Source organism: Heloderma suspectum, chromosome 1 (assembly GCF_057233095.1).
Source record: "Heloderma suspectum isolate Gila_16-S chromosome 1, 16-S_ref, whole genome shotgun sequence".
NCBI lineage: Eukaryota > Metazoa > Chordata > Lepidosauria > Squamata > Helodermatidae > Heloderma > Heloderma suspectum.
This window is the reverse complement of record NC_139458.1, coordinates 287,067,207-287,087,971: the sequence shown is the minus strand read 5'-3', so window position 1 is coordinate 287,087,971 and position 20,765 is coordinate 287,067,207. Positions and strand designations below refer to the sequence as shown.

The 20,765-nt window shown below is 46.1% G+C and overlaps 1 long non-coding RNA gene across 1 annotated transcript; it reads right to left on the bottom strand.

Moving 5' to 3' along the window:
* Window positions 1–7,333: 7,333 nt before the first annotated feature.
* LOC146359195 (uncharacterized) lies at window positions 7,334–15,465 on the bottom strand. Its single transcript, XR_014786590.1, has 2 exons — window positions 15,382–15,465; window positions 7,334–7,446 (listed from the first exon to the last, which is right to left on the bottom strand). It is a non-coding gene; the product is annotated as an uncharacterized LOC146359195 (long non-coding RNA).
* Between the last annotated feature and the right edge of the window lie 5,300 nt (window positions 15,466–20,765).

Below are 20,765 nucleotides of genomic sequence, written 5' to 3'. Positions count from 1 at the left end.
TGCTCTTGCAAACACATTCTAAAAATATTTATTCTGACTCTTCATCAGGTTTCATTTATTCCCTGAAAATATAACCAGAACCGTGTCTACTCCATGCTTCAAATATATATTATATATAAATTACCAAGGAACCTAAAAATTTTGCACCAGGAAAAACTGGATTCTATAAGCTGTATACATTAAGCAAGTGCACATAGATTTATTTTGTACAATTCAGTTACTGATATAAATGCAAAGGAACAGGGCACAGAAGCTCCTCCTACTCCTTAGTAATAAGGACAAGAAACTTTGAGTTATTACTGTTACTACTACTACTGCTGTACATACGAACATAAGAAGAGCCATGCTGGATCAGACTAAGGGTCTCTCTAGTCAGCATTCTTTTCACACAGTGGCCAACCAGCAGCCAACAGGAAACCCTCAAGCAGGACAGGAGTGCAACAGTAGTAGTAGTAGTAGTAGTAACAGTAATGTAATACCATACTTTGCATAGCATCTTTTGAATGTTCAAAGTTGTTGTTCAGTCGTTACGTCGTGTCCGACTCTTTGTGACCCCATGGACTATAGCATGCCAGGCCTTTCTGTCCTGCGCTCTCTTCCGGAGTGTGCTCAAGTTCATATTCATTGCATTGGTGGTGCTATCTAGCCATCTCATCCTCTGCCGTCCCCTTCTCCTTTTGCCTACAGTCTTTCCCAGCATCAGGGTCTTTTCCAGAGAGTTTTCTCTTCGCATTAGGTGGCCAAAATATTTGAGCTTCAGCTTCAGTATCTGTCCTTCCAATGAGCACTCAGGGTTGATTTCCTTTAGGATTGACTGATTTGACCTCCTTGCAGTCCAGGGGACTCGTAGCAGTCTTCTCCAGCACCACAGTTCGAAAGCATCGATTCTTCGGCGCTCAGACTTCCTTATAGTCCAGCTCTCACAGCCATACATTACTACTGGGAAAACCATAGCTTTGATTAGATGAATCTTTGTCGGCAAGGTGATGTCTCTGCTTCTTACTATGCTGTCTAGGTTTGCCAGAGCTTTCCTCCCAAGGAGCAAGCGTCTTTTAATTTCATGGCTACAGTCACCATCTGCGGTGATCTTGGAGCCCAGGAAAATAGCATCTGTCACTGCTTCCATTTCTTCCCCTTCTATATGCCAGGAAGTGATGGGGCCAGATGCCATGATCTTCATTTTTTTAATGTTGAGTTTCAAACCAGCTTTTGCACTCTCCTCTTTCACCCTCAACAAGAGGCTCTTTAGATCCTCTTCGCTTTCTGCCATTAGGGTGGTATCATCTGCGTATCTGAGGTTGTTGATAATTCTCCCCGCAATCTTAATTCTGACCTGTGATTCATCCAACCCGGCGTTTCTCATGATGTACTCTGCATATAAGTTAAATAAGCAGGGCGACAATATGCAGCCTTGTCATATTCCTTTCCCAATTTTGAACCAATCGGTTGTTCCATGTCTGGTTCTTACTGTTGCTTCTTGACCCTCATACACGTTTCTCAGGAGACAGGTAAGGTGGTCTGGTACTCCCATCTCTTTCAGAATTTGCCACAGTTTATTGTGATCCACACAATCAAAGGCTTTAGTGTAGTCAATGAAGCAGAAATAGACGTTTTTCTGGAATTCTCTTGCTTTCTCCATGATCCAGCGAATGTTGGCGATTTGATCTCTAGTTCCTCTCCCTCTTTGAAACCCAACTTGTACTTCCAGTAGTTCTCAGTTCACATACTGCTGAAGCCTAGCTTGTAGGATTTTGAGCATAACCTTGCTGGCATGTGAAATGAGCACAATTGTATGGTAATTTGAACACTCTTTGGCATTGACCTTCTTTGGAATTGACCTTTTCCAGTAAGTCCAGTAAACTGAACTGACCTTGTGGTCACTGTTGAGTGTTCCAAATTTGTTGGCATATTGAGTGCAGCACTTTAACAGCATCATCTTTTAGTATCTTAAATAGCTCAGCTGGAATACTGTCATTTCCACTAGCTTTGTTGTTAGTAATGCTTCCTAAGGCCCACTTGACTTCACTCTCTAGGATGTCCGGCTCAAGTTCAGTGACCGCACTATCATGGCTATCAGGGACATTCAGATCTTTCCTGTATAGTTCTTCTGTGTATTCTTGCCACCTCTTCTTAATCTCTTCTGCTTCTGTTAGGTCCCTGCCTTCTTTGTCCTTTATCATGCCCGTCTTTGCACAAAACATTCCCTTGAGATCTCTGATTGTCTTGAAGAGATCTCTAGTCTTTCCCATTCTATTGTTTTCCTCCATTTCTTTGCATTGTTCATTTAAGAAGGATTTGTCTCTCCTTGCTATTCTCTGGGCATTCAGTTGGGTATATCTTCCCCTTTCTCCCTCGCTTTTCGCTTCCCTTCTTTCCTCAGCTACTTGTAAAGCCTCATCAGACAGCCACTTTGCTTACTTGCATTTCTTTTTCTTTGGGATGGATTTCGTTGCTGCCTCCTGAACAATGTTATGGACCTCTGTCCATAGTTCCTCAGGCACTCTGTCTATCAGGTCTAATCCCTGAAATCTATTCCTCACCTCCACTGTATCATTGTATCATACTGTATCATACACCTCCACTGTATCACCTCCACTGTATCACCTCCACTGTATCACTGTATCATATCATAATCATATCATAAGGGATATGATTTAGGTCATACCTGAATGGTTTAGTGGTTTTCCCTACGTTCTTCAATTTAAGCCGAAATTTTGCAACAAGAAGCTCATGATCTGAGCCACAGTCAGCTCCAGGTCTTGTTTTTACTGACTGTATTGAGCTTCTCCATCTTTGGCTGCAAAGTACATAATCAATCTGATTTCGATATTGACCATCTGGTGATGTCCATGTGTAGAGTCGCCTCTTGTGCTGTTGGAAAAGAGTGTTTGCTATGATCAGCGTGCTCTCTTGGCAAAACTCTATTAGCCTTTGTCCTGCTTCATTCTGTACACCAAGGCCATGCTTGCCTGTTATCCCGGTGATTTCTGGACTTCCTACTTTAGCATTCCAATCCCCTATGATGAAGAGGACATCTTTTGTTGGTGTTAGTTCTAGAAGGTGTTGTAGGTCTTCATAGAACCGATCAACCTCAGCTTCTTCGGCCTCAGTAGTTGGGGCATAGACTTGAATTAGTGTGATGTTGAATGGTTTGCCTTGAATTCGTACTGAGATCATTCTATCATTTTTGAGATTGCACCCCAGTACTGCTTTTCCCACCCTTTGATTGACTATGAGTGCTACTCCATTTCTTCTAAGGGATTCTTGTCCACAGTAGTAGATATAATGGTCACCTGAATTGAATTCACCCATGCTTGTCCATTTTAGTTCGCTGATTCCCAAGATGTCGATGTTCAATCTTGCCATCTCATGTTTGACCACCTCCAGCTTACCTTGATTCATTGATCTGACATTCCAGGTTCCTAAACAATATTGTTCTTTACAGCATCAGATTTTCTTTTCACCACCAGACACATCCACAGCTGAGTGTCCTTTCGGGTTTGGCCCAGCCGCTTCACTCTTTCTGGCGCTACTTGGAAATTTCCTCTGCTCTTCCCCAGTAGTATATTGGACACCTTCCGACCTGAGGGGCTCATCTTCTGGCATCATATCTTTCAGCCTTGTGATACGTTCCATGGGGTTTTCTTGGCAGGAATACTGGAGTGGGTTGCCATTTCCTTCTCCAGTGGACCACATTTTGTCAGAACACTCCGCCATGACCTGTCCATCTTGGGTGGCCCTGCACAGCATAGCTTATGGCTTCACTGAGTTACGCAAGCCCCTTCGCCACAACAAGGCAGTGATCCATGAAGGGGATGTTCAAAGTACCTCAAACCTATTATTTTTTTGATAACTCTCTAAGGCAGGCCAGTATTATCTCCATCTTGCAGAGGGTTAGGTTTACCTAATTCACCTGTTGACTTCGTGTTGCATGCAAGAACTGAGGACCTCTTGACTCAAAGCTCAATCACTGCTAGATGCTTATCTTAAGGCATCTTGAGTTTTTTTTACATTGCTGAATTCTGTACCCAAGTTTGCACTTGTGATATGCACAGCCCTGGTTAGTATAACACTTGTAACAGTAACAGTATTTGATTCTCCAGTTTATATTATTCTCAAAGGCACGCTGTACTCTAAAGCAGGGGTCCCCAACCACCGGGCCACAGACTGGGACCGGTCCGTGGCCTGTTAGGAACCGGGCCGAGGTGGGGGTGTGCAAAACCCCCTTACCTTGGGTCCGTGGGGGGGGAGGCGATCCATCCCTCCCTCCCCCCCCCGGAATCCTCACCGGCCCTGGCCGGCTCCGCTCCATGGCAAGTCTGCAGAGCCCCCAGCCAGCTCTGGCTGCTGGGACGCAAAGCGGACGCAAAGCGCATAGCGGAAGCCATTTGCGTCCCTGTTCTTTGCTGTAATAGGCTACATAAAGATTTACGTAGCCTATTACTTATAGAATCATAGAACAGTAGGGTTGGAAGGGGCCTACAAGGCCATCGAGTCCAACCCCCTGCTCAATGCAGGAATCCAGGTCAGAGCATCCCTGACAGATGGCTGTCCAGCCTTGAATTGAATGCCTCCAGTGTGGGAGAGCCCACCACCTCCCTAGGTAACTGGTTCCATTGTCGTATTGCTCTAACAGTCAGGAAGTTTTTCCTGATGTTCAGCCGGAATCTGGCTTCCTGTCACTTGAGCCCAGTATTCCGTGTCCTGCACTCTGGGATGATCGAGAAGAGATCCTGGCCTTCCTCTCTGAGACAACCTTTCAAGTACTTGAAGAGCGCTATCATATCTCCCCTCAGTCTTCTTTTCTCAAGGCTAAACATGCCCAGTTCTTCAGTCTCTCTTCATAGGGCTTTGTTTCCAGTGCCCTGATCATCTTTGTTGCCCTCCTCTGAACCCTGTCTGCATCCTTCTTACAGTGTGGTGCCCAGAACTGGACACAGTACTCCAGATGAAGCCTAACCAGTGCTGAGTAGAGGGGAACTAGTACTTCCTGGGATTTGGAAGCTATGCTTCTATTAATGCAGCCCAAAATAGCATTAGCCTTTTTTACAGCCACATCACATTGTTGGCTCATATTTAGCTTCTGATCGACAACAATTCCAAGATCCTTCTCGCTTGTAGTGTTGTTGAGCTACGTGTCCTCCACCTTGTAACTGTGCATTCAGTTTCTTTTCCCTAGGTGCAGAACTTGGCATTTATCCCTATTAAATGTCATTCTGTTGTTTTCTGCCCAGCACTCCAGTCTATCAAGATCACTTTGAATTTTGTTTCTGTCTTCCAAAATATTAGCTGTCCCGCCCAATTTTGTGTCATCTGTAAATTTGATCAGCATTCCCTGCACCTCCTCCTCCAAGTCATTAATAAAAATGTTGAAGAGCACTGGGCCCAGGACTGAGCCCTGCGGTACCCCACTCGTTACCTCTCCCCAGTTTGAGAAGGTCCCATTGATAAGCACTCTTTGAGTCCGATTCTGTAGCCAACTGTGGATCCACCGGATCATTGTTTCATCTAGCCAACTTTGAGCTAGTTTGCTCATCAGGATATCATGGGGCACTTTGTCAAAAGTTTTGCTGAAGTCGAGGTATATGATGTCTACAGCATTCCCGCGGTCCACAAGGGAGGTGACTTGATCAAAAAATGAGATCAGATTCGTCTGGCAGGACTTCTTTTTGACAAATCCATGTTGGCTTTGAGTAATCACTGCATTGTTTTCAAGGTGCTTCCAGATGGATTGCTTTATCATTTGCTCCAGAATTTTCCTAGGGATTGATATCAGACTGACTGGTCTGTAGTTCCCAGATTTCTCCTTTTTACCCTTTTTGAAGAACAGGGACAAAGTAATAGGCTACGTAAAGATTTGCGGTAATAGGCTACGTAAAGATTTGCAGTAATAGGCTACGTAAAGATTTACGTAGCCTATTACTTGAAGAACAGGGACGCAAATGGCGTCCGCTACACAGACGCCATTTGCGTCCCAGCTGCCAGAAGTCTGCCAGCGAAACCATCCCCCCCCCCCGATGGAAAAATTGTCTTCCACGAGACCGGTCCCTGGTGCCAAAAAGGTTGGGGACTGCTGCTCTAAAGACTATGTTCCCAATCTGTTCAGTGCCCCCCCACCCCCACCCCAGAGCCCTCACTTGGTACTCTACCTCCTTCAGTTGCCTCTGTCTTCCAGCCAGAAACACCAGTTTGCAGCAGTATCAAGCGCCCACCTCCACCTGGGACACGTTTGTGTAAAGAGTGGGCTGGTCTTTGGTGTTCTACCTACTAAGCAACAGCAAGGATGGCGCAAGACACCCTTTAGAGGGATAACCACTAGATGAGGCCTAAAAATTAGCTACACACCTTAGTCACATCTCATTTGAGCTGTAACTGTAACACACTCCATGTGGGGCTGCCTTTGAAAAATGTTCAGAGACGTCAACTGATCCAGAAAGCTGCGGCCAGAATGTGGCTGGGGACGGTTACAGGGAGCGCATGAGGCCCCTGTTACAACAGCTTCACTGGCTACCGGTCTGTTCCTGGGCACAATTCAGAGTGCTGGTTGTGACCTAGAAAGCCCGATACAGCTTGGAACCAGGCTACTTGAAAGACCACATTTTCCCTTATGAGCCTGCCTAGGTTTTAAGATCTTCAGGAGAGGCCCTTCTTTTCGTCCCACCATCATCAGAGACATGTTTGGTGGAGATGCGAGAGAGGGCCTTCTTGGTAGGGCTGTGCACAGACACCACCACCACGATCCACTTCAGATGCCCATCCATCTCAAATTGATTTGGACCCCCTCTGCTTTGACTCGGATCCAAATCCAAAGTGAGATTCGGATATCCGGATCACACATTTTGTGTGTTTTCCCATTAACTTGCATGGGAAAACACAAACAGTCATAACTTTTTTAGTTTTTATGCTACAGGCATGAAATTTGGAGACCTCTCCACCCCGCTGGAGAGGAGGCCACAAACAAATCTTCGGACAGTTTGGCCCAGTAGTTTTTGTGCTAGGTGGAGTTAAAATATGTTTTCCACAGAAACTCTCAAAGCAAAGAGCTGTAACTTCTCCCTGTTTTCACGGACGTGCATGACACCTGGGCCCCTCCCAGCCCCCCTTGAGGGCATCCCACCCACCAAAGTCCAGGCAGTTTGGCCCACCAGCTTGTGTGCTAGGCGCAGGTTGAATTTGATATTCCCAGAAAATAAGACCAAACTCAGAAGGGAAAGTGGGTTGAAGCAGAGGTCATTACCCCTGATCTCTGCTGCAGGTTTCTTTGAAGTGCAAAACAACCCTTATTCAGGAGAAACACTGGTTCAGCCTCTCTATGGCCGAATACACACATTACCTGGCAGGCCTGCTGGAAGAGTTTTTTTTTTTTTTTTAATCTGCTCAGCAGTTCGAGACCCGAGTGCTGCGTGACAGAGTGAGCGCCCGTCTTCAGTCCCAGCTTCTGCCAACCTAGCAGTTCAAAAGCAAGAAATTGCAAGTAGATAAATAGGTACCGCCTCGGCAGGAAAGGTAACAGCATTCCGTGCACCTCAGTGTTCAGTCATGCCGGCCACATGACCACGGAAGCGTCTTCGGACAGCGCTGGCTCTTCAGCTTAGAAATGGAGATGAGCACCACACCCTAGAGTCAGACACGACTGGTTGGGGACATCTTTACCTTTTTTAGCCACACTAAATTATTATTTTGAACGTTTCTTGAATGAACACCGTCAGTGCCCATCCCAGAAGGGCCACTGGTTTTTGAATGCTGGAAACCTCCACCTGGTGGACCCACACTTCCCCCACCCCATCTCCTCCACGGTGGCCTGCCTAAGCCTCTTGGGGACGAGAGACGAAGAGCTTGCAGGAGTTCCGGAGCCACTACCAGCCTTCTGCTTGCCCCTGCTGCCGGCCTGCTGGGACGTGGGGGGCCTCTCCCCCGAGCAAGACTGACTGGTGCTGCCTCCTGAAGTGCAGGAGCAGCTGCTGGGGCTGTAGTGCCCTGGCTGTTTCCCCTGCTCAGAGACGCCTTGCAGTGGCGGCACACAGCAGTCCTCGGATCGACTCTCAACTCAAAGTGGTCCCACACAACACTGCCCTGACGTTTCGGGGGAGGAGGAGGAGATGCAGGCTGGCTGCCTTCAGTCTGGGGGCGCACACACGAGCGGGGGGAACAATGGAAGAGGGATTGTGCCCTGGAGCCTCTGCCTGCTGCTCCTCCTCCAACACACCCTGGACACATCCTCCTCTTCACCCTCCACCACGCTGAGGACATCAGACACCTCTGACCTGACGTCCATGAGCGGGCTCCCCTCTTCCACTACAGAAGGAGATGCTTCTCCGCCTTGGGCAAGCATGCGGCTACTGCATGGGCCCACGCCAGCCTCCTCAAACAGTGACCTCCAAGCACAGCAACTGGCCTCCTTGCTCTTCTGCCCTACTCCAGCGGGACGCACTATATGGACTAGGGGTCAGACAGCTCGCCTAACACTGCTGCTACTGACAGCAGCACTGCGCCCACCTCTGCCCCTGCCAACACCCTGAAGATGCCTCATATTGCGCTGGATTGCTTTGCCACACAGTGGAGTGTTATTGGAATAATTAATATAAATACTATGTGTCTCGTGGTTTTTCAACACTGCCTTGACATTGGAACATATAGTGTTGGTGGAACAACAACCTGGCACGCACACATACATGGACACAGACACACAAGAGGTAAAGAAAAGCACAACTACCTAAGCAAATGATGGGTGTCTTTAATTATTGTTTTATATTTTGAGTTCTTTTATGGAAGGCAGGATAACTTCAAGAAATACAGGGTAACAGTGCAGGCAATTAGATAACAGCCAAATCAAACCCTTAAAAAAAAAAACTTCTTTAATTTCTGTTTGGGGAGGATCAACACAGAGAAGATACAGACAGTTCACTGCAGCGGGGCGGGGGGACACTACACACATAGGCTGCTATAATATGCCTTTCTTTAAGAATTTAGAAAGAAAGAAAAAACTAAATGCTTGAATATGACTTAAAAGGGGGGGGGTGTATATGCCCAGATTGTTTTTAAAAATCGAAATAAGACTGAGTTTGTAAAAATCTAAAAGAGACAGACTTGACTGACAAAAATGACAAGGAAACAGAAAGGAGAAAGCAGAAGTAAGGCTCAACGTTACACAACAAACGCAGCTTTCTCCAGAGTCCAAAATCAAGGTAAACAAACACACAGGAATGGCAGGGGAGGGGGAGCATAGCAGCAACTTGCAAGGAAAAGCTATGTTAGTTTGAAAAAATATGGAAGGGAGAGATGAATCTAATCAAATACAAATAACCAGTTGGAGGTAGAAAGAAATAGGAGAAGGCAGCTGGAAGAGGTGCTGAAAAAGACACCTTCCCAATGGGGACAGACAATCAAGGAGCAAGGGAAGGAAACACTCCCAGTAGAGCCAAACTGTTTCCTTTTAATTTAAATTTTGAGGAAAGCCTAATGGCGATCAAAATTTAATAAATTGAAGGAACAACTCCTAGGTTGTTCCCCACATGCACACATGCGCACGCACGCACACCATCTTCTACCCACACCAGCCCTCTCTCCCAAAGACAGAGCTACCACAATGACCGAATGCAGCCTTTCACCGAAGTATATATACCCCATTTGCCACTGCTCTCTCTGATTGGAGACTGCTGGCGTCGGTTCTGGCTGAGAGTTCCTATTCGCCAAAGCACACTCCCTTTTCCTCCTGCACTCGCCTTCTCCCTCCCCACCCCCCCACATGAGCATTGAGAAGTTGATACATTTTGGAGACAGCCTGTCTGGACTTCTCAGGCATTCAGTAGAGCTCTGAATATATGAGGCGGAGGAGGCGCTTCATGGGGGGGGGGGCTTCACCCCGGGGCGCGTCAGTACTGCTCTGACCCACCTCGTATCACGAGGCTTTTGCTCCGAAACAGCCCACTTTGCCTCATTATTCGGGCTTCGTAACAAGGTGGTGCACAGCCCTACTTTTTCGTGGTTGCTTTCAGGCCCTGGAACTCCCTAGGCTAGGTTGACCCCCTCTCTGTTATCCTTCTGCCAGCAGAAAAAGATGTTCTTATTCAGGCAGCTCTTTAGCATGTAAGCTGGAGGCTGTCTCCATGACAATGGAAGGAGAAGCCAATGGTGGCTTACCCAGATTTTTCAAGGAGCTGGCTTTGGTCCACACAGGGCTCTATGAACGAGTGCACTGGACCATTCTAAGTCCCTTCACAGGAACATACTTCTGGGTAGGGTGGGGGGATTGGAGTGAACAAGGGCTGGATGTGCCCAATCTCATCTGATCTCAGAAGCTAAGCAGGGTCAGCCCTGGTTAGTACTTGGATGGGAGACCACCTTCGGGAATAAGGCTTCCTGCACTGAGGAGGGGGTTGGACTCGATGGTCTTGTAGACCCCTTCCAACCCTATGATTCCATGATCATCAGACTGGCAAGGGCTGATCAACCAGTGCAAGAGGCTTCGCCACCCCTCAAAAATGTGAGAGGCTTCCCGTCCTTCCTTACAGCTGACAAAGCTGCAAATGATCGAAGCTTCAAATCATCACATTCATTACTCCAAAGCAAACATTACAGAAACACAGATGCAGCCTTCTTTCTCCCCTGAAGCTCCTGATGCTGAGAACAATCAAAGCTTCAAAGCTTTGCACAGCCTTTATTAGGAGAGTTAAGCCTCTGAATACTTGAAGCACCATGGCTCCAACCAGCTCCCTTTCTAATACCCTTTCTCCTTTCCACTGAAGCTCCCAATGCTGCAAAGGATGAAAGCTGGGAATTATTACTTCGGAAAAGCAAGGAAGCAAACATCAAAGACATGCAGCTTCGACATTAAGGCTCCTAAATGTGTTATTTCAATTCATGGGAAACTCGGTAACTTCTGGAGTGCACATTTCAGGAACAAGCCCCATTGACCACAGTGGGAGTTACTTCTGAATAGACACTAATTGGTTTGTGCTGGGAAAGACCGGGATGGGAAGCCAGCCCCCTTTCTAACCCGATGCAGCGCAGGGTTGAAGGTGTGAATTAGTTACTTCTGAACAATAAACCAAACAATGGAGAATCTCAGCTTCAAGGTAGCACTTTACAGCTTTTAGGGAATTAGTGCTTATCGCCAACATTTGCTGGATCATGGAGAAAGCAAGAGAATTCCAGAAAAACGTCTATTTCTGCTTCATTGGCTACGCTAAAGCCTTTGATTGTGTGGATCACAACAAACTGTGGCAAATTCTTATGGGGTCACGAAGAGTCGGACATGACTGAATGACTCAACAACAACAACAATTTTGATTGAGGGGGATCTCTGTAAATTCAGAAGTACTCGGTAACTTCTGGAGTGCACATTTCAGGAGACAAGCCTCATTGACCACAATGAGACTTACTTCTGAGTAGACACGAATTGCTTTGTGCTGGGAACACAGGGATAGGAAACACCCCTTGACCGGGGTCACAGTTAGCATACCCAAGGTAAATGTGAGAGCTGGGACACACAACTATACCATGGAGAACCTGACTTAAGGAAAAGAATCGGACTTAAAGTAGTCTCAGGAAATCCATTTTTTCCACAAAAAGCTCCAGGGTGGCTGTGGGATGGCCATGACATCATGTGCCCCGAATGACCTCGAAAAAGAGCCAGTTCACTGTGGAGACCTGACCCAACCCCCCCCCCCCCGACCCCAGTCTGTTGCTGAAGGTTTTTTTTAATTGGTTGGGTGCTATTTCTTTTGTTGTTGTGTTTTTAATTGTGTTTTTATGGATCTGTTTTTATGTTATGTTTTAATTAAGATTTTGTTTTTTACCCGTATGTTATGATTGTTAGCTGCCTTGAGTACCCTTTTTAGCAGAAAGGCAGAATATTAATTAATTACTTAAAAATTAATTTTGCACTACTGAAGAAGGCAAGGGGGTGGAGTGCGGGATCCCTGCCCTAACTTGACTGGAGAGAATACTTCCAGAACATACAATACTGGTTATACTATGAACACAGAAGCAAGTTCTGACCTTCAGTTCCTTTCTCCTGGCTCCCCACAAATGTCTGTGTTGAACATAAACACCAGCCTGTTTTGCCTCATGAATGCCATTTCTAGCTAGTCAGCTCTGTTGCATGAGAAATCCTCCCCACTCCCCACCCCCAAATGAGTAAATGATGTTTATTCACAAGCAGATGAGTTTAAGATTGACTTGGCCTTGGTCTGTGGTTTACTTTTGTGCCATTTTTTGATCTAACTTGTAATGCTTTGTACGTTGTAGGTTAATAATTTTGCCCTTTGGTCCTCCTTGGCGTTCAGAAAGTTTGATGTTCTTTCATCCTCCTCCCTCAGACACCAGATATTCAAAAATGCAGAGAGGCTTGTCCAGTCCTTCTGCTCTTACATTTTTGACAAATCCCATATAGTTACTTTTAATAGCCACATGCCTTTTACAATCCTGATTTGGTGAATAGATTTTAAACTTTAAAACGTCTTCCCAGTTGAGGCCATGATTAAACATAAGGGTGGAGCTGGTCTCTAGGCATAGTTCTTACTGAGGTGGGGTGTGCCCTTGCTGCCTTCTGAAATCCTCAAGTAGCCAGAATCAACATGCAGACAATAGGGCTCTTTTCCAAGGCTTTATTTCCATTCAACTTAATGATGCTTACAGATGCTAATTGCCTGAGCCTAAGAGGAAAACTTAAGAGAGCTACCTACCAGGGGGTTCTAGCCTTAGGGAATCAGTTGGTCTTTATTTGGAGGGAAAGGGCGGGAAGCCTCTGAACTTAAGGGCTAGGAGGAGAGAGTCCACCCCTTTCTCGTGGGGCATCGGGGTGCAGCTGTTGTCGTCGCGGCAAGTGGGCTTAGTGCCTCCTCTCGGCGCCCGCAACCTCTCACTTGTCCCTGCGCCGGTGCCTCGCATCCAAAACTCCAGTTGTCCCTCCCTCTCCCTGCCAGGGTCATTGTCACTCTCAGGAATGTGAGCAGGGAGGGGGTCTCCCTCCAGCTGCGCCTCTGAACAGCATGCCAGTTCCTCTCCCACGGTTTCTATCTCTTCCTCAGAATCAGAACTGCTTTGGGGCTCTATGGGCTCCAATCCAACCCTGACAGTACCATTTCAGACTTCAGGTGGGGGCTCACATGGAGTTCATGCACAAAACCTCCATCCACATAGACAACTAATTGTCCAGAGAAACCCAGCTTTTTCTGACACACACAGGTTTTTTAATAGTGTCTGATCTGCCAGTAGAGTAGGGATGTATGAAAGTCACTTGCCTTTTCGCGGATGTGATTCGCGGTGGGGGGGAGGCGCTCCATCCCTCCCCCCGGAATCCTCGACGGGGGGGGGGAGGCGATCCAGTCCTCCCCCCCGGAATCCTGCCTGGCCGGCTCCGCTCTGTGGCAGCCCCACAGAGCAGCCGGCCAGGGCCATCCACAGCTGGAGTTCCAGCCGCGGACTGGCTGGTGGGGACGCAAATGGCAGCCGCCGCAGCAGCCGCCATTTGCGTCCAGCCAGGCTGCCGTGATAGGCTATGTAAGTATTTACGTAGCCTATCACGGCAAACTATCAACTTTGAAAATAAATGTATTCAGGTTTATAATCTGTGGAATTCCAGCTGCATCGAACATTGGAAATGGTGTTCATTGGCATCTGAGAAAATGTGGTCCTTGCCACATTGTAGCAGCAGCCTTAGCATAGTGAGACTTTGTTGTGAAGACTAACAGAACATATCATTTTAGTGTCCCGATGGCCCGTTGCGATAATGTTGACAGATGTACTTAAGAAGTGTCTGAGAGTGTGGTAAGGTCATGTGCTGGGGTAATGGAGGTTAACTGTGAAAGAGGGACTGAGCACATTTCTAAAAATAATGCAGTAATCCTCTAGGAAAATGAAGAGGTCTGCACAATATGAAATTAGAGGACTCTCTGACTTGACTCTGTTGTCCTTTGAATCTAAAACTCACAGCCTAAATGGAGCATTGTATAAGGGTAAAAGGGATAAAGCTCCTGTTTTATTAACGTAATCATATTGGTGAAACATATAGTATATTGAGACTGATGCACAAATTTCCGAGTGACTTGACTGCACTCAGGACTGGCAGAAAACGTGTTACAATTCTGTCATATTACCATCTCTAGACAGTGGCTGTTATCACATGCTAAGGGAATTAACAGAACTTCTGCATATGATTATACAAGTGACATTTGTTGGACCAGGGTTACACACAGAAAGAGGGGAGAGGAAGACAGGAAAATGAGAGTATTCCTTTCTGTTCTGTCCCCTGAAGAAAGTCACTGGGGTATCGGCTGGAAGACTGAGGGGGAAGGAGGGGGAGAACAACCCACAGTGAGGTCAGTCGTCTGTCATGCGCACTGTGGGTTGTTCTATGAACAACCCACACTGTGTAGCTTATTTGCAGGGTGGCTTAGCATGTCATGCGAACCCACCCAGTGTGAGGAATTTATTTGATCCCTGAGGCATATACACTGAGTTCTAAGAGAAGGCATGTGGACTTTTGGTATCCCACAATTACATCATGCTGGTGCAAAAATTGGCATTGAGTGTGGAATTCAGCATTGTAAATAGCTTTAATTTTTAAAAAAGAAACAAGGGCAGATCTACATCGAAACCCAGGCAGAACATTTTCAGCTTTTATCTGGATTATCATGAAATTGGCTTTGGTCCATCAGTGGCTCACAAAGCAAGAAAAGTGGAGTATACACCACCTAAAAACCCGCTTTCACAAGTCACACAAGAGCATTTTAGGCCACAATTCTATGCACGTATAGGCAGAAAAAAGTCCTACAACTCCCAGCATTCCTGTCATTTGATAAATGCAAGTCAGTATCCTCTTGGAAATATGGAATTACTCAGGCTGTTCTATGGGTGCTGACCATAGAAATTTGCTCAATGCACATGGTTCATACAGGTTCCTGTGCTCAGGTTTCCTTGGAGAGTTTGATTTCATTATTATTTATTTAACCATGTTCTATAGCCATCCTTCAATGTCAGTTGTTACGACAGCTTACAAAATTGCAAATAACAATAAACACAATCATAAGGTAATAGTTCAAAAGCAGCATAAAAAGCAGCTCAAACCCTTTAAACAGCCTGAGAGAATAAAAAGGTCTTTGACAGGTGCTGAAAAGGTAACAGGATGAGCACCAAGCAACCTCTCTGGGGAGAGAATTTCAAAGACAGCCGAAAAATCTTCCTCCTTAGTTGGCACCCACCTCATCTCAGATGGTGTGGGGGGGGGAAGGAAGAGAGCACTGTCAGATGCAGAGTTGGTGGCAAGGGTAGGCATGGCTGGGCACCTGCCAAGGGTCCAAAACCCAGCAGAGGCCCACTGACAAAAGCCCCCTGGAGTTGACCCTTTTCTTCGCCTTTGCAGCCTCCTTGTTCACCTACCTCTCACTTTGGCCCAGACAACGGTAGGGGTGAGAAGCGGCAGCAGTAGATGCGACTGTGTCCTGACCGGCTCTCTGCCTGTCAAGAAAGCAAGTGGCAGCAATGATAAGAAAGAGGAGGAGGAGCAGCTGGTGACAACGGTGGTGAGACAATATGGCTCCCTGCAGGAGGGGGCCGACTGAGGGTGTCTTACCCAAGGGCCTGCAAAAACCTGGAGCTGGCACTGGGCAGATAATCTTAGTGCACAGAAATGTTATTGGGAATGTGTGCTGACCTGCCCAATAGGTTCATCTGACCCATAGGGCAGGGCCCACATCAAACACCTTTTGAAAAGATGGAAGACTAGTGCTAGGAGTATCTGCACCTCGGGAGATCATACTGCTCTTCCATTCTTCTGAAGAAAATCAGGCCTTCTGTGGCCTGAGAAAAGAGCCACAGGGAAAATACAGCACCACACTGACAGGATGGCTGCATCATATGGATTCCCCATAAAAAGTGGATGAACAAAGCATGGCAATTCCACACTAAGCACCTAGTGCAGATGCACCCCATGAAAAAAATGGAAAGGAAATTCATGCCTCCTTAATTATCTATTTAGGGATACTATTAGGGTAGGGTGTGGACCTGTTCCTAGGACTTATCCCTACAAAAGCAACTAGTAGATACACTTTACTTGTGTACCATTTCTTTTTTTACTAAATCTAGTAGAATCCCACCCACTCCATCCTTGTTCTATCAGAAAACATTTTTACGCTTCCCAAGAGCTCTACCCTGTGGCTATAACATAGTTATTACCTTTGCCCTTACCAGTGATGCAACCAAAGGAATTTGGCTGCTGCAGTAAACAGCATATTCCTTTGGCTCTCAACAGGACTTTGTAGGGTTTGTCCCGTGATGATGATCTTTCTCTGACTCTACCAGAATGCCCAGGGCAAATCAATCATTCAACTAATCAAAGCTGGGGTGCTTCCAGGCTTTTAGCACTACCCATGCAAAATCCCCCAGAAAGCATCCACTGGAAAATTACCCAAAAAAGAAAAGGAGAGACCAGGTCTTAAGATACTGATATAGATAGATAAGATAGATAGATAGATAGATAGATAGATAGATAGATAGATAGATAGATAGATAGATAGATGATAGATATAGATTTTTAAGCCCAACATGTTTCAGCCCACCAGGCCCACTTCAGGGAATGTGTCTAAAATGGCAGCAGAGATCTTTGATAAGTATGTTTCAAAAACTCAAAATTGGCAACTTAATTTTACCAACTGCCAATTTCGAGTGTTGGAAACATAGCCATGTGGTCAGAGAAGGGACGTTGCACCTGACCACGCCATTTGTGCTAACAGACCTTTCTGGCTTACGTTTTAAAATAATTAAAGGATTCACACAATAGTACTTAACTGTAATTTATCATAGGCTTGTTTAAATTTTGTGCAAAAGGGTGAAACGAAATTGCTGCATGGGGAATTCGCGCTGCCCAACAGAGAGTCTGCCTATGATTTTCAGCTGTTTGTAAATAAACTGTATACATCCATTGCAATGAAGCACTTGCGTGAATATTTACTTTTTTAATGTAGGGAAAAAACCATTTTAGCACAGTTTTAAAAAACTGATTACAAATCAGTAATGAACACACTGCTACAACGACACTGACCAGAACGATATTGGTGAAGGTGTGCTGAAGTGAAGTGACAGGGCGCAACTGCCCAAAGCATCGACCGCCCCTCTTTGGAAAGGTGGAAGAGTAGCGCTAAAGTGATCTAGCCCAGCCTTCCCCAACCTGACACTTGCCAGGTGTGGTGGACTACAACTCCCATAATCCCCACCCAGCATGGCATGTGGTCCTGCTGGGTGGGATAATGGGAGTTGTTGTCCATCATATCTGTGGGGTGCCAGGTTGGGGAAGGCTGATCTACACCTACACCTGCTGGTCCGTGGGAGCTCCCAAAAGAGACAGAATCAGCATGGGGAGAAAACCCAGGAGAATGATGATCCGAGGACGAAATCATGTGGCTGCCCTGTCAAAAGTGAGTAAACAATGAATGGCAACCCCAGAGTAAATAGCCTGTGTGCAAACAGTCTGGGATAGCTGCATGTTTGTGCGGCGGCCTCAGCAGTGCCGCAGTAGCCTTCAGCAGGCGTGCATCAGGGCACTTGCTTAAGGGCTTGCAGTGCCCAAGGCTGGGGCTCAAATGGATTGCTTAAGCCTCTTTGAAGTTCCTGAGGGTTGTCCATAGTTGCGCATTGCACGGCATCGCCAGTCCCGTAGGTTTCCTGGCCTAGATTCCAGACAGGCTTCTGCATCTTAAAGATCTGACATAAATTGTCAGTAAATCAGTGTAAGTTAACAAGCACACATAGGTTAAAATGGTCTATGGTCACAGGGGGACTGGTGCTCATTCCACCACTCTGGTCATGTGCCGCCGAGGAAGGCCAGCTCTGTTGTCTTCATCAGTATCTCTGTCCCTGTGTACTGCCACTGAATCTTGCTTGACGCAAGCATCATATTAATGTCTATAAGCAGATTTTAATGCTTTCTTGCAAAAACAGTTTGAGTACCAGCCAGAGATGGTATTAATGAAAGGCTTCCCAAAACGAGTAATCAATTAACATTTGGATTCCAAGCAATTTAGTGAACCTGTTTTATTAACAGCACAAAATAAAACAAAATCTTTGAGTATCTGTAATTGCTGGATAAAATTAACATTCTAGCATCCATCTGTCTACTGTTCAGGAACCTTGCAACAGCATCAGCAGCAACAGCAACAGGTTTTATTTATGAAGCATCAGCATAAGAAGAGTGGCTTTAAAGGGGGATTGGCCAAATTCATGGAGGATAAGGTTATCGATGGCTACTAGTCATGATGGCTATATACTGGCTCCAGTATGCCTCTCAATGCCAGTTGCTGGGGAACACAAGTGGGAGGTTGCTATTGCACTCATGTCCTCCTTCCCGTTGGAGCAGCTGGCTGGCCATTGTAGGAACAGAATTCTGAACTAGGTAGGCCTTTGGTCTGATCCAGCAGGACTCTACTTCTGTTCTGTGAATGCACTGAACACTTCTAATAGGCATTATGACTGCTATGTATACTTATGATGTTAGATATGATCTTAGTCACGCTACATTCCCTTTTTGTCTCAAGCAGTGGCTGAGAGCATCTCTACATCAGCCTAAAATCCCACATTTAAAATGAGGCTTTCTGCTTCCATTTTAAGTGCAGCATCACAATGGACTCCCTTTACACTCGCTTCCTTTTCCGCCTCCCCTTCCCCCCTCCTTCTCCCCCTTATCTGAGTCTGCCATATGTTTCATTGATCTCACTCCTCTTCTTGCAGCCTTTCCTTTTTCAAGGAGAGAACTCAAGTGGAACACAACCGGGGTAATTTGATAGCTCATTATCTCTGATCTATTTAAAAACGGAATAAAGGTCATTTAGTGCAGGAGACGCCCTGGAGGTTAACAGCATCATCTAAAGGGGCCACAAACTTCTGTGAGTGAGCAATCTCAATAGCAGGATAAAAGCTCTGTGTAAAGAAGCCCTGAAATTTACAACTGCCATTTTGACTTGAATGTGCATGGAGAAAGGAATGGCTTGAATAGTGAGGAGGAGGGGGGGAGCTTAAGTATCATTCAGTTGAAAGGATACACACCCAACCCCACAAAATGTTATTTGCTGTTAAAATAAAACAAGAAATAGCTTCCAAACACCTGTTTCTTCAGAAGGTTCTTCTATGCCACCTAGGGATGACAACATGCTTTGCAGAACTGTAAAGGAAAAGGACGTCTTTGCTGCCATCTATTGTGCTATAAATGTATTTAGCTCAGAGCACACAATGAAAAGCAATCATTCAAACGTCTGTTCTTGTAGCCCATGGCTGGTCTGTATAACATGCAGCTGTGGGGTGTTGCAATGGCACACCAAATACGTTATCTTCTCATTCATAAATAATGGTATTCATATTCTCTTAAGAAGAAATTAATGTTATTGTAGAAGCAGAGTTTTGCATGGGGGCTGTGGTGTGGAAAACAAACACAGTAGCTTGGAGGGAATGTAGATTAAGGAAACAGCATGGGAGAAGCCCATCCCTCCCCCAGTGCCACTCCCCTAATCTAGTTTGGTAGCTTCCATGGTGGCTTTTAACTAAAAACTAGAAATGTCAGGAGATCTGATCACAGGTCTCCTACATCTTGTCTGTTTCCTGGTCCTACGCTAATGTGATGGACTAGGTTTCTCCAGTGGTCTTAGTAGGAATTAGAGAGCAACCCTATGGCCCCTAGACAGAGTCTGGGGGCCATAGGATATTTCAGATTCCTGGATCTGAGGTCAGAGACAATGCTCCAACCTTGGATCCTCCCCTGCCCCCTTGCAGCCAGTGCAGAGACAAGCAGACTGGCTGCCTCCCCGAGGCTACAAAGGCGACCTCAGAGAGGATAGAAAGGAGGCGTGCCAGTGGGCAGGGAGGGGAGGGGAGGGGACTGGGGGACTGTGGATAGGAGCTATCCCTAGCCTCTTCCCCTCCCCTCCCCTCCCCTCCCTGATGCCTCAGAGCAGGGGGAGTGTGGAGGCCAAGATCACCTCTGTGTTCCTCCTGCTTTGCATAGGATCCCTGTCAGCCTCTGAGTTCAGAGGCTGATGCAAGGAAAACCAATAGGATTGCTCCCTTAGTCACAATTATAATTCACTGCTAGGGTGGCCTCTTATGCATCACCCCAAAAAGAGAGAGAGGACAAAAAAATCATACTAATCGCATAACATTTGCATATACACATTTATAGGTGTAGGTACAAATTTGGAAATAAAAACTAGAATATAAATAGAAATACAAGGCATCTCAGAATAGTGGGGAAGACTGTGATCAGGTGGCCAGTATGGCTGCTCAGTCTGCTGCCCAGGTGCTCACTGCGGATGGTCTGCTTCAAGGCCCTAGTCCTGCTTCTTGTGGTTCTTGATCTTTAACCTAGACATCTCTTCAAACCGGGGACACCTCCAGATAGACAACTGTCCTCTGTAAGGTAGATACCTGGCCACCCTATAATTTCTGCATTGGGGCCAGAATGTAATAAAGTCCATATATAACATGCAGGGGAGAAAATGAGCAAATAATAGTATTCTCTGGTGTTTAAACTCTTATACAGCATGTTTCTAGCCAAGCAGAGCAACAACGTACTAATGTGCATACTCTTTACTACTATGTGTGGGTTTAGTCAGTATAAAACAGGTGAGCGTTTTGGTTCCTTAAATTCGAAAGTGAGGCACCAAACTTATATCTGGGGTTTTTGCTTTCTTTCAGCTAATGTCATTATCCATAAGAACCACACTCTTGTCTCGAAGCTATACTTTCCATTATCTTTGCCCCTTGCAAAACATTTAATGGAA